Below are 14,663 nucleotides of genomic sequence, written 5' to 3' on the forward strand. Positions count from 1 at the left end.
GATGCCTCTTCCAAACTTAGCACTCGCGATTGCCTCGTATTCTCGAAATTTTTCAACGACTTGATCTTTTGAACGCATCAAAAAGATAACAGTAAACCGGCTCCAGTCGTCAATAAACGAAACAAAATACTTCTCACCGTAAACTCCCACTGGGGATACTGGTCCACAGACGTCCAAATGAACCAATTCCAAAATTCTCCTGGAATGTCTACCTTCGCGCGCGGAGAACGGTTCACGAGTCTGTTTACCGGCGATGCACGACTCACATACGGTTGCAGTATCATTCTTTTTCTTTCCAAAATCCATTCCAACGACCATATCATTACGTACAAGCAGTGATAAATTCTTTGCACTTAAGTGTCCGTACCGACGGTGCCAAAGTTCGAGCTCCTTCGGAATGCGACCGCAAAAATACGACTTCACTGTATTCTCACTTTCTCGGCGAAAGTTCATTTCATACAATTTTCCGCGTCGTGAACCAACCGCGATCAACCTCGAACTTTTCTCGACACGCACTTATCCATCAGCAAACACTATCTTCAGCCCTGCTGTTTCCATCTTACGCACAGAGAGCAAATTCACTCTTGCCTCCGGGATGTATAAAACATTCTCAAGAGTAATTGGAATAGATTCACCATGGATACACATTTCACCTTTCCGTGGTGCTTCGCGGTAATGCACTCTCCTTCCTTTGCCACGGCTATCAACATCGGTTTTTCCATCGGCGATAAACACTCAAACAAACTCCGATCGTTTGTCAAGTGTTCGGACGATCCCGAATCAATGATCCAGCTCACTTTCTGCGCGGGCGGAGTTTCTCGCAATCCACTCATGAAACTAACACCATCTTCACCATTTCCGTAATGTGCATTATTTTTCACTGCACCACTGCTCTTCTTGTTTTTCTTCTCGGGGCAGTCGGAAATTTTATGGCCTTGTTTATGGCAGCCGAAATACTTCCACTTCTTCTTTTGCTGTTGTTGTTGCTTCCCGGCGCTCGAACCGGTAAAAGCTGCTTCGTCACTTTTAGACACAGAAATGTCAACACCGGTACTCTTCCGCTTTATTTCTTCATCCAATAAGCGGCACCGCACAAAATCAAGAGATAAATTTTCTTCCGGCATTGTTTCTATTGCCGTCACTACCGTCGCGTATTCTGACCCAAGTGTCAGTAGCAAATGACAAACAATGTCAATATCTTCGAGCACTGCGCCCGTTGCCTTGTAATCTCGCACAACACGATCAAACATAAGAAAATGTTCTTGAAGAGAACCACCATTTTGTCGCAACGACAGCAATTTCTTTTTCAGATGCAGTCGACTCGCGATACTTTTGCGATCAAAAATTCGCCCCAGCGCAAGCCAGATCGCTCTCGGTGTCGGTTTATCTTGAATGTACTCAAGCTGACTGTCATGAATCCGCGAAATCAGGAGGGACTTGCAACGACGATCTTTCTTCCGTCGTTTTTCCGCAGCTTTCTCCTTTGTGTCCTTCACGACATTTGTGTCTTCCTGCTTCACGACATACTCATCTAACTCCTCCAGCTCCGCCTGTATGCATTCGGTGAGTTCGTGCTCTTCCAGCACCACCTGCATACGGAACTTCCACGAGGGAAAGTTAGTACCGTCGAATTGCGGAACACGCGCATTTTCAGCTTCTCTTTCCATTTCTACAAACACTCTTTTCGACGCGACAATTCAATTAACGAACTATTCCGACACTCGCGAATTCACTGGGCCCATAACCTTATGGGAATTCGGGCAGTGGTAACGGAATCGAACAAGAAAAACAACTATTTAGTTTAATAAACGAGTTTTAATAAAACGTATGTTTTCTCTTTGAGGTACAGTTCTAGAATGAAAAGAATTATATAAGCTTCCGCTGTGATGACAGCTAACTGTTGAGGGGTCCTTCGATTAGGTTGAGGTTAATATAAGGGATAGGAAATTGATATTCCCAACAAGGAGTGACGTAACCGCAGGCATCAGAAGTGAATTTGGGAAAAACAAGCAGAAGGATACATCTTACAAAAATAACATCGAGAACTGTTTCATGCATGTGATATTTTAGAATACGTTTCAAAAAAAAGATCCACCGAAAAGAATTACTACATTCACTATATTTTTTAGATTCGCTCAAATGTATGATGACATTCTACACCCAAAGTTAATTTTTAGCAAATGTTATGGCATCCCGATTTATTACATAAAATGAGCCGAAAAATAACAGAAAATGTTCTACTCCCCAATACGTGTATATCATTTGTATAATATATATATATAATGCTAGAGCCAATATGAGCGAGCGAAACAGGAGACACATTTAAATGAAAGCATATGAAAACTTTTCGTATAGTTTGCCAAATACACGGCCCCGACAGAGAAATAAATATTCTCGTTCATGCTCTTCTTTATCCTCTTAGAAAACACTTTCCAACTTCATTTTATGATGAGGTGTAATATTATCACAATTTTGTCTAACAGTACTAGCGGCTATGTGGATAGCGTGGTCGTGTTAAATAGCTTTGCATTCCAGTCGGCCTTGGTTCGATCCCCATTGAAGCCGTATGGATTTTTTTTCTTGGCACAATCCCAAATGAAATGAGAAAAGAAAAAAGAAAGAGATGTCTGCTTCCTTTTTTTAAGCTTTTAAAACAGCTAATTATCTGCATATTTCACCTCCCAGCACACGAAATGGCATTATTTCTGCCAAAGATGAAATGTTTTCAGCCAACGCTAGTTTGGGTGTAGAGGGCGGGAAGATGTAAATCGCGCGCTTATAAGAATCACGTTTTCGCGGAAGGGGTGAGTTGCTCAAAGTACTCAAAGGTGTCACGTTAATTCCAGAGACTGTGCGTAATAATGAACAAATAAACTGTCTATGTTACAGAGTGGGTCATTATGTATTGCCGACGAAGTGTCAGTTCAACGTGCAGTATAACGAAATGATGATGTACTTCACAATGTACTTCAAAATATGAAACACTTATTTTGTCTGATAGCGGTTTCTTTTTGATAACCAAGCAATAGTAGAAGCATGCTCTTTTTTTATTTTCGCGGCCGTAGTATTTGGCATCCGCTGAACTAATGCATGTCTACCCCATCGTTTGAGTGAGTACTGCTCATTAACAGTATATCCTTTGGTCTCATTAATTCCTCAAGTGTTGCGTTCACTATGAGTAGTTTCGACGGAGTGGTCTGCAAACCGAATATTATGTTGGGAAAAAGAAATTAATTATTAATAGTAGGGTAAGGGTTGGTTTTCGTCCGATGTTGGATGTGCTCACGCAACTAGTAAATGCAAATCGATTTTTCTTTAGAAAATCACATGTAATCAAGATTAATTTGGGTTTTTTGATAATTTCCAAGTATCTAGTTGCTAATAATACCTTAAGGCGTTCAAATTATTCAAATTTTTATGTTTTTCGACGATTTTATTCAAAGAGAAATTATGATCATGGTTTGTCCACCTCAGATCATGGTTTGCCTGAAAAATAACCATGGTTTGTCCGGTTTTAAAAAATCACCATTTTTGAACGAAGATATTCGAATTCTGAAGTAGATGTTGCATTTCTCATTGCTCTGAGTTTACTGTCATCATATTGAACCATTCATAATTTAACCCTTTGCCTTCGAGAACTTTTCCTGGGCATTTTAAAGATGAACAGCACTCAACACAGAGAAACTTCATTTCTGCTACGCATGAAAGACAACGCATGAAAGACAACAAACTGCAGCGCACCAAGCGGATGCCATCAGAGCTGCGATTTGTCGTGAGAATCAAGTGATGGTACTCACACAAAGATAATCAACAAATTTTGTACTACGATTATCTTTGGTGGCCATCCCAAAGTCAGTCCAATAGTGTGAGAAGAGTATTATCACAACACTAACGCATGGTGAACTTCTACTTGACAGTAGAAATCCGAGCTCCTTGGTGAGTGTCCTGTCGCTGAAATGTCAGAATAGTGCGACACTCAAAAGTCTAGCTGATGGTTTGGTGTTTGGCGATATTCACAACATTCGCCTCTTTGTGTTCGTTCTTCGTGACTAGGGATGCCAGATGTGAATATACAGTTTCATTTTCAATACAATTTGAAGAATATTGTGTTTTCAGGCATGTATTTTCTTTTCAACTTTTCAAACGGCCTTAACGTTTTTAGCGGCACTTCGCCGACTCTACGTAGTAATACACGTGTCATTTGTATTAGTACTTAGTTTGTGGAATAACACGTCTTGCGTATCCCCTCTATTCCGGCTCCCGATCGGGTTTGAAATTAGCAAAATGATGTATTTTGTAACCCGTTCGACTTCGATTTTTTTACCAAATTTGTTTCTCATCATTGCAAGGATACTAAATCTGCAGACATGTTCGCAATTTTACTGATATTTAATGTCCTGTCTATCCTGTTGCAAACTTATATTTTCAGTTGCAGACTGTAGGGATATGGTATTTCTTCTCTTTATGACTTGATTCCCTGCGCTTAAACCCCCTTTTTTCAAACATTACTTTGCTATTCTCGCGGTTACAAAAGTATCTGCATCTCATCAACATTTCAGATTTTTGTCGAAGATTTTCAAAAAAATCATCTGGCATATCTGGAGGTGATGCATTTACTCTGACAAAGGCCAACACAAAAACAACAAGTCACCAAGTATTTTTGTATTATACATCAAATATTTTTGTGTACAATGGTTCTCTGAGTTGACCGCTACCGATCGCGCCAGCTGTCCAAACTGGACTACCACAAAACGCAAGTTGCGCATCTGATTAATCTTCGCTCCCAGGGAGACTTCCCGCATCTCATGTTATACGGTCCTTCCGGGCCAGTAAGAAAACTCGCATCATGTATCTGCTGTGGAAACTTTACCAACCGGGCGTGGAACGGCTACGCAATGAAATATTAAACTCCACAACGCCCTCGAACCGGAAGGTGGAAATCAGTACCATCAGCAGTAATTACCACATCGAGTTGAATTCATCGGTTACCGGGATATATGACAGGGTGGTCGTGTCGGATTTGATCAATCAAATTGATCCCAGCGGGTAGAGTGAATATGAGACTCGTCTTGTCCGTGGTGGATTAGCTGACCAAAGATACCCAGGATGCGCTGAGAAAAACCATTGAAAAGTATGTGTGTAGGTGCAGATTGATTTTGTGCGCCAATTCTACTTCGCGGGTTATTCCCGCGGTGAGAAGTCGTTGCTTGGGAATAAGGGAGCCGGCTCTATCTTAGGAGGATATTCTTAAAATTTTGAATGTAATATTGTCATTTGTTTGTATCTTGAATATAACAACACTATTTGCATTTCAGCACATTCCTTCGGAGAAAAGAATTACGCTATCCTCATGCTGGAAGCTTGCAAGGTACAACAGTAACCGTTCACGGTCAACTAAGAAGTACCGGAAATTGACTGGCAAATATTCCATCGAGAAACCGCCAATCAGATTGTCCTCGAACAAAGTCCACAGAAGCTGGAGGGGGTGAGCGAACGGCTATACGAGCTGCTATTTCAAGGCGAATGTTATAATCTGTGGATTGGTACCGAATCTGGTTAAAAATTGCGATATGAGTCTGAAGACGCAAACATTGAATTTTGCCGGGCATTATGAACACTGGATGCAGCAAGGAAGCAACCATATATTCCATCTGGACGTGTTCGTGGCGCAGTTTGTAACACTGTAAAAGAAGTTTCTCAATAAAGCCTCAATGGTAGTGGATGATTTTTGAGCGATTCTTTGAGATCGCAATTTTCTTTCGATTTATAAAAAAATGAAATTTTTGTGTTCATCTCACGTTTATTAACTAAACTTCAATAGTTCTGGTAAGGCTTTACTCTAAATAAAAAAAAACGCCTTGTCGGTTTTCAATCGGATCATTTTCATGATCCGCAAATAATTATGAAATGGTAAATTTATCAATATACTTAAATACCATTTCATCCAAATAATGGTTTTGGCTGCACCATGTTTAAGTTTGAATTTATTTACATAGATGGTATCTAAACAACACTAAACATTGGCTACAGTTTCGTCGGCACAGTTGATTGCCGTTATGAACCAGCACAAAAAACAAAGCTGCAAATTATGAACCATGTCGGTACCACGATCAAAGCATTCCCTGAATAAATCATATCACATTAGCCGAGCCAGCTTGCGGAAGCATATGCATAAAGGTTACTAGGTTACTATTTTCAACGACAACTGTTTATTTTTTATACTGCTTCAAATACCTTCGACGAAATCAAATGTAACCATACCAACGTAAGTAATAACATAAACAAATCCAAACCTTTCGTCTTGCCATTCCTCATACGTGTTTTCTAAATAGTGTAAATTACGAGCCACCTGTTAACTCCACCTTCTTGATCTAAACAACCGTCGCGATTGTCAAAAATGATTGGAACTGTCTGATCACTCACATTTCTACTACCATCATACGCCACAACCACCGCTCTCGTAACGTAAAGTTGTAAACGGAGCGATCGGCAGTGAGAGGCATTGGAACCAACCGTCATTTGGTTAGGTGTCAGAAACAAAAGAGTGAGTATCACTACTGAATATTTGGATCTCACGAGCCGTGAGAGGAATTGAGTGACATTGACGGTGATGGATTGCAGCTCTGGATGCCATAGTAATCATGTGCATCGGACAAACCATGATATGAATTAAGATCTTCGAGATGCATAAATTGTATGATTTAGATACATAAATCTGATACAAATGGTGTGCAAGCATGATGTTTACAATATTTGTAAGTGTTATATTCCATAAAAGGTCTGAGTACGTACCAAATAATCATCTGGTGGTTGAATAAAGTTAGTTCAAATCAGAGGTATATTGACATCAATAGAAGGTGGACTTTATGAACCTTTAAAATGTGAGAATTCGTTAAAATATCGTAAATATATGCTGTAAATCATGACAATTTTATTTATATGTTTGGAAACATTTATATACCTGATTTGACACAGATGCGCTGAACTAGAGCATTCATAAAAGTGGACAAACCAACATCTAATATCCCTACATGATCGATCAAACGATTCCACATTTATTCTCATTGGAAAGATGTCATTTCGCACAAAACAAATTATTTGCTATTTTTATTTGGTCATTCATATTTTAGTGTGTTTGATGCGATTGGCAACAGGATCATCTACTCTTAGTTGCTCCTCCTCGGCTTAACTTATTTCGGACCTGTACTATTAACAATTAGACCATCCGATAGAAACAATCGCCCAAAAGCGGCCAGCTTTGGCCAATAGAACAAGAATTGGGTTTCACCAGGACAACGAAAATCCACACACAACGATAATCACTTACCATAATTTCCAACAATTTGATTTGAAGGATTTACGGATGAAAACTTTTCGATAACAATTTTTGAAATCGAACACTCAATGGGCTGCCATATTTCCTGTATTGACAATACAACGTATGTTTTTCGGGATTTTTATTTATACCTTCAAAAGATCATTTAAGTTTCATCTATCTATCTATATATATAAAAATGGATTTCTGTCTGTCTGTCTGTCTGTCTGATTCTTATGGACTCGGAAGCTACTGAACCGATCAACATGAAAATTGGTAGGTAGGGGTTTTTGGGGCCGGGGAAGGTTTTCGTGATAGTTTGAGGCCCTCCCCCCTCTCTAAGGGGGGGCTGCCATACAAATGAAACACAAATTTCTGCATTAATCGAAAATAAATCAAGCAAATGAAATCAAGTTTGGCATGTGGACTCCACTCCCCTCTCTAAGAGGGAACTGCCACACAAATGAAAGACAAATTTCTGCATAGTCCGAAAACTGATCAAGCAAATGGAGCCAAATTTGTCATGCGAATGTTTTAGGGACACGAAACGTTTCCATGGTGAATAGACACTCCTCTCCTCGCTCTGAGGGGGGGGGGGGGGCACTGCCATACAAATGAAACATACATTTCTGCATAATTCAAGAACTAATCAATCAAACTGAACCAAATTTGGCATGTGGAGGTTTTAGGGGGCAAGAAACATTTCTCATTTATTTTTCTTGTTTCAACTTCTTATATCTATACCAATAAAAAAGTATCACCGAATATGTTGATAAGAGCAGAACTCGAACAAGGAATTGTCCGATTTAGGGCTGTCTTTATTCTATCATATTTTCTGTATAAAACATTTATTCCATGTAACGGAGAAACATGTTATTTGCAAGTGATTGAAAAATCTTGAACGAGAATTGGGTCTGAAAATAATCTGTTATTATAATGATGCGTTTTGGTAGAAGTACTAGGAATTTTATAGTAAAAGGTAAATTCAACGGGTTCGATTAGAAGATCAATCAATGAACAGTTCTGCAATTGGACTAATGAACGAGAATTGGGTCTGAAAATAATCTGATATTATAATGATGCGTTTTGGTAGAAGTACTAGGAATTTTATAGTAAAAGGTAAATTCAACGGGTTCGATTAGAAGATCAATCAATGAACAGTTCTGCAATTGGACTAATGAACTTGCGCTTAGTAAGAAAACGTGAATGTTTGAAGGTGTTGATAACAAAAAACAAATGTTGGGCGGGACGAAGTTTGCCGGGTCAGCTAGTACTTCATAAAAATATTCACCAATATAATGGGTGAGAAAGTAGTTCGATGGAAAGTTTATGCAATTTGGCCATTGCCGTTACTGAATTGTGAGCTGGCGCATTTTCCTATAGAAGGAGGACTTTTTCTCTCCAGAATATTATCGTTTTTGTTTTATTGCATCATTTACTTTATCCAATGATACTTTATAATAGAGATCCAGGGATAGTTTTTTTTCTTTCTCAATCGATTAACAACAATTCATGTTGTGGTTTTGGTCACCTTGGTGGGTTTTCAATGTTTTTTTCAATTGTTTGGATTCTGGTGTTTAGTTATGCATCCACACGTTTCAGTTTTTGGTAGATCAGTCATAGTTTAAGCTTTTTATTATATAAACACTGTTATAAGCTGTTTCCCCATGTCCTTTTGAGATGATTACGATGTCAACATTTTCACTTTGCTTTCTGATCGACACTTTCAAACTTGCGTAATTTTTTCATACTTGACTGAAATTAACCATATTTTGCTAATATTTTCTTTAGAGTATTTGATGTACAGTTGGTCGGTGTTAAGTCAGACCGGACCATGTGACATTTTTCTGATTTCGAGAAAAACGAGCTTGAAGTTTGGTGCTATAAGGGGATTTCATTGAGCATTCAAAACAATTTCGATACGTTATTCCTGCTGTACGTGTGATCTTCAAAATCTGACAAGTGTGGTATGTAACCCACGTAATGCTTAACCAAATGCAATCAATAACTCAAAACTATATATTTTGCGACTGGGGAATGACTGACTGACTTAACACTGACTCTGACTTAACACCGACCAGTTGTCAGTGAGATTCCGATCAAGACAGAAGAAAATCAGCAAACCGCTCGCGAAAGGATTTTGTTCACTCACATGCAAAATCCAGGCCAGGAGCTGTACAAAAACCGATGATGAGACCTACTTAATTGATGATGAGACCTACATCAAAGCGTATTCTGAGCACTTGCCGGAACACCAATATTTCACGGGTAATGACAAGATTGCTGTGGATAAACGGAAGAAGCTGTCGATATTCGCTCCAAAGGGCATATGCGCTTATGGCAAATGGAGGGAACCATTCGTGACCAAAGTTACCATAAATAATAAGATCTACAAAACTGAATGGTTAATCCGGGTTTTTTGCGTTCCATATTTTGTGAACCACATCTTAGTGGCTACAAAAAGATCACGTTCACGTGAAAGAACAATTTTAAGAAATTCTGAAGATAAAGTAGGCCACAGGTACAAATATCTAGCGGTCAAGTTCTTCTGTTCATAGTGACCTAGCCCACTGCGGGATATGATAGTTCATAGGAAACGCCGGGTCATCATCATTCTCGATTTCCGGTTGACATTCGACAACTACCTGTCCAGCTACAGTATCTCAGCTTTACCGTTTTCGTCAATGACATACTAAAGCTTTTCCACAATTGTTCGGTGAGTTTTCAAAGAAGACGTTCCACTTCATATTTCGGCTAAGATTTCGTTGTGAACCACTCTGCATTGGATACATAAATAACTTCCAAAATGCTCATGAGACAATTTTCAAAGTACAACTCTCGACTCAGTGTGTCCGTCCTATTTTCCTGGCAACGCAATATTGCCTGTAACGTTAATATAGTTTTATTCACAAAAAAAAGACGGATGGGTGCATTCGGATAGATAACACCGGAGAGACGTAGGACTACACCGAAGGCTGTTAATTTTAACATTTTAATATATTATATAATTTTGATTATGTGTACCGGTAAGTTTCTTCGGTTTTACAACAGATGGCGTAACCTCATTATTTTTGCAGTGAATCATATTTCCAGACATTCGTTGGAAAACTACTGTCATTGCGCGTCTTTTTCAGTATATTTCAAAAAGTTGAAGCGTAAACAACATAGTTTTTTGCCACTTCGAATATGTCGAATTTCGTACCTACGAGAGTGTTTTTGCGGGGAGTGTTACTTCATTACTTCAATATGAAGAAAAAAGCTGCGGAAAGTCATCGCATTTTGGTGGAAGTTTATGGTGACCGTGCTCCAACTGAGCGTGCGTGTCAGACGTGGTTTGCACGGTTTAATAGTGGTAATTTTGACTTGGAAGACGATGAACGTTCCGGACCGCCAAAAAAGTTTGAAGATGAAGTATTGGAGGCTTTACGCAACAAGAACTTGCAGATACACTTAGAATAGCTCAGCAAACCATATCCGATCGTTTAAAAGCAATGGGAATGATCCGAAAGACAGGACATTGGGTGCCGTATGAATTGAAGCCACGAGACGTCGAACGCTGTTTTTTCACGTGCGAACAACTGCTCCAACGGCATAAAAAAAGCGTTTTTTCATCGAATCGTTACTGGCGATGAAAAGTGGGTCCATTACGACAATCCTAAACGTCGAACAACGTATGGATACCATGCATCAACATCGACGACCGCGCGGAATATTCACGGTCAGAAGGTTATGCTGTCTATTTGGTGGAACCAGCTGGGTGTGGTGTACTATGAGCTACTGAAACCAAATGAAACCATTACGGGGGACCTCTTCCGACGATAATTGATGCGTTTGAGCCGTGCACTGAAGGAAAAACGGCCACAATACGAGCAAAGACACGATAAAGTTATTTTACAGCACGACAATACTCGGGCGCATATCGCGAAACCGGTCAAAACATACTTGGAAACACTGAAATGTCCATGTCCAAATGTATTCTCCAGACATTGCTCCGTCCGATTACTACCTTTTTCGATCGATGAAACATTGCCTGGTTGACCAGCACTTCTCCAATTTTGATGAAGTCAAAAATTGAATCGATTCATGGTTAGCCGACAAACCGGCCGAATATTTTCGCAAAGGGATCCATGAATTGCCAGAAAGATGGGAAACCGTTTTTACCAGCGATGGGCAATACTTTGAATATTAAATTTGTAATCATATGCGTGGAGTAATCTACCCAGAAAATAACTAATTCATTTTCTGGAACAAATACCTTTTTATGGAATTTTGATTGGTTTTCAAAAGAACCTTCGGTGTTGTCATTGGCGTTGGTGTTATTTTCGTTGGATTCTGATTCACTTTGTTCACTTTGTCTTCGAGTTCAATTTTGTGAAAATAAACATACAGAAAAACGGGTTTATATCAACAAAATACACAAATTTGTCAGTGTTTCTGAACACAACACTGCACGCTATTTTATATGTGTGAGTAATTTCCGTGTACGATACAAACAAAAAATTAGACTCACCTGTAGTACATGTCAAACCACGTTGATACATGCATACATTGATACATGCACACGTAATACATGAGAGAGGGGAAGGATTCATTTTGGGAGGAGTAACTTCAATATGCAATGAAGTCCATTTGACGGGGAAGAATGAAATGAGATAATCGAGTCGTAGAGTGAGATAGCAACTGAACGCCCGAATGACTGTTGAGTCATATTGACGGAGAATCAGCTGAAAGAGGCCAAAAGTCTTTTGAATTGAATACGAAGGCGAATATCTTCTCAGTCCCCTGACTATTCTCAGTTGAGTATGACTTTACCGAGCCCTGATTGCAACTGTTATTTCATAAGAAATAATAGTAAATGCATACTGTTCAGCTAGGGGCATTATGACCATGGTTTCGAAATTGTGTAACCGGCCAGCTAATTTAGCGTGGGATTGCTCTATTACAGAACTCATTGATTAATATTACGGTTCCTTATTTATGGTGAAGAATGATCCTCGTTTTAGTGAACAAGAGAAAAATATATGTGTACGACCGGACCGCGCTCTCAGACAGCTCAACCGTTTTATTTGAAAAGAAAAGTTTTGTAGTGCTTGAAAATGCGAAACCGGTTTCATTTATTTTTGAATCAAGATGTGGATTACCATTTAAAAATATTTATTTAATGTGTTCAAGTGGACATTATATATACCTTTCCTCCCTAACTTTGGACAAGCTGTCAAAACCTTTTTGTACAACTTTCGAGCGCGTCTTCTAGCCACCAGATTTTTCTTCAGCGTCATATTTGATTGCTTGCAGGCACAGAAACTACGATACTTTGGTTTGGTACTTTGGTTATAGTTGTGTTTTCTGGGGATATCGTAGTCCGAGAGTCCCGGGTTTGCCTAAATCGTTCTCAACACCTTCAACGTCAGCTCCGATCGTAAGTTTCACTATGACCTGTCACTGATCCTTTCAAACAACAGTAGGTTTTCCAAACAATTTGCTGTCAAAAGATTTCAGATACGCTTACTACGACCGCTGCTATAAAATGAACAGTGGTTCCGGGTTCTAAATACCTTATGCACACAAAATATACACAAGGTGCAGGATGTTAAGCACGTTAGGTACACAATACATCTTAATTCCAATGTCATTTTAAAATTCAGGCGGTTAGAAACGAATAGCATAAATAGGTATATACTTTCGATTCATACAAATATCAGACAACGAGAGTGTTAACATTATGTAGAAAACTATATCTATAGTACATTAATCGTCATGTACTCAACAAAAAAGCAAAATAGTAACGCTATCTTTCTGGAATCATAACGATTTAGCGAGTTGATTGGAGACGATATGACAAAGGCCTCATGTTTAAAAAGTTTTCTTCATACGAAATTCCAGACTCGTCACATCATAGATCGGTAACGTTGTCCTCTACACAAAGGCGTGTCAAGTTGAATTATCCATGTGCTACAGGCTGAGCGATTGAGAGGGTACGCATGACCCATTTCGATTACCGTTAATTATATTTACACATTTCAGAGCATAGCATCATTCTAGAATGACTCAAGTTCACAACAACCAAGTCGCACGCTGTTTAAAATAATCGGCATCGACTGATATTCGATAAAAAAAAGCTTTCGCCCAGATATGACTTACTCGTAGCCTTACCTATAAAGTGTGCTTATCTTAGATACGGTGAATGTAGATTATTTTGCCGACTTCCACGAGCTCACGGCAGTTCTTCGACGGACAGCACATTCATCGGATTGAACCATAGCGAGTAGAATGACGTTATTTGGGCGGTGACCGAATGTAACTTCTGTAACTGCTGTTTGGTTAGTGTACGATTATCCTAGTGGTTAATTTCATATATACTCGGTTATATTTTGCCGAAAGCATGGGATGCTGCTTCAGTAGTTGTGAGTATCATTTCGTGATTTCTTGTTACAATGCATAACAATTATCGCTTCATGTCGCGTTAAGGAATGGTCCGACCTTCGAACTTAATCCCCTAAAATTTCCTGAATAATGATAGCAAAGTGAAATCATGAAATAATAGTTTGCTGAGAGTATTGTAACACTGAGGCAACACCGCAACGATAAAGCTTTACGTTTATGAATCAAACACGCTCATCTAACCAATTTAGCAATTTTTGAAAATTGATCAAATGTAGCGCATTTAAGTCATTCATCGAAAACCGGCGCCAGGAACAATCGGAAAGACCAAGTCTGACGAATGCAGCAAGAGCGGTTAGAAACGAATGAGAGCCGGTTGTAAAATTGCATCCGAGTTACTTGGTTACTTCGTATTACTTGCTTACCTGACAGTAGACAGTTGTCCACCTCAAAACATGAAAAACATGTGAAAACGAAGAAAGCACCCACGCCTAGCAATTAGAAGTAATACTGCTTGTGGTGTGATGAGAGAACACGAGAGGCGAATAAAAATCAAAGAATGTTGTAGTAATTCGGTTGTAAGATTCTGACTAATTCGCACTTTATACGGTTTCGCATGATGTTATGTGGTCATAAATTTCGCACGCTAGCTCGCATTATAAATCCAAGCTTTTAAGTTTCCTCAATCAAACAGTTGGCTTAGGTTACAGAATTATAATGCAAGATACTTACCATTCGAGGCAACTCAAAGAAAATCATTTTTGTGAACTTAAAAAGTTAAATAATTCACCGAAATTCCGATTCGTTCAGCTGTCTGCAATCTAAGCATTTTCAGAAGTCAATTTAAGAGCACCATCAAACCCAAATTCAATTACACAAACTCTCGGTCAGAGTGATACGGACCGCGGTATGTTTGTTTTCCATACAAATCCTTAAAACCTTTCTCGTGTATTTCTTTCCGCAATAA

This window comes from Toxorhynchites rutilus, chromosome 3 (assembly GCF_029784135.1).
Source record: "Toxorhynchites rutilus septentrionalis strain SRP chromosome 3, ASM2978413v1, whole genome shotgun sequence".
NCBI classification, from domain to species: Eukaryota; Metazoa; Arthropoda; class Insecta; order Diptera; family Culicidae; genus Toxorhynchites; species Toxorhynchites rutilus.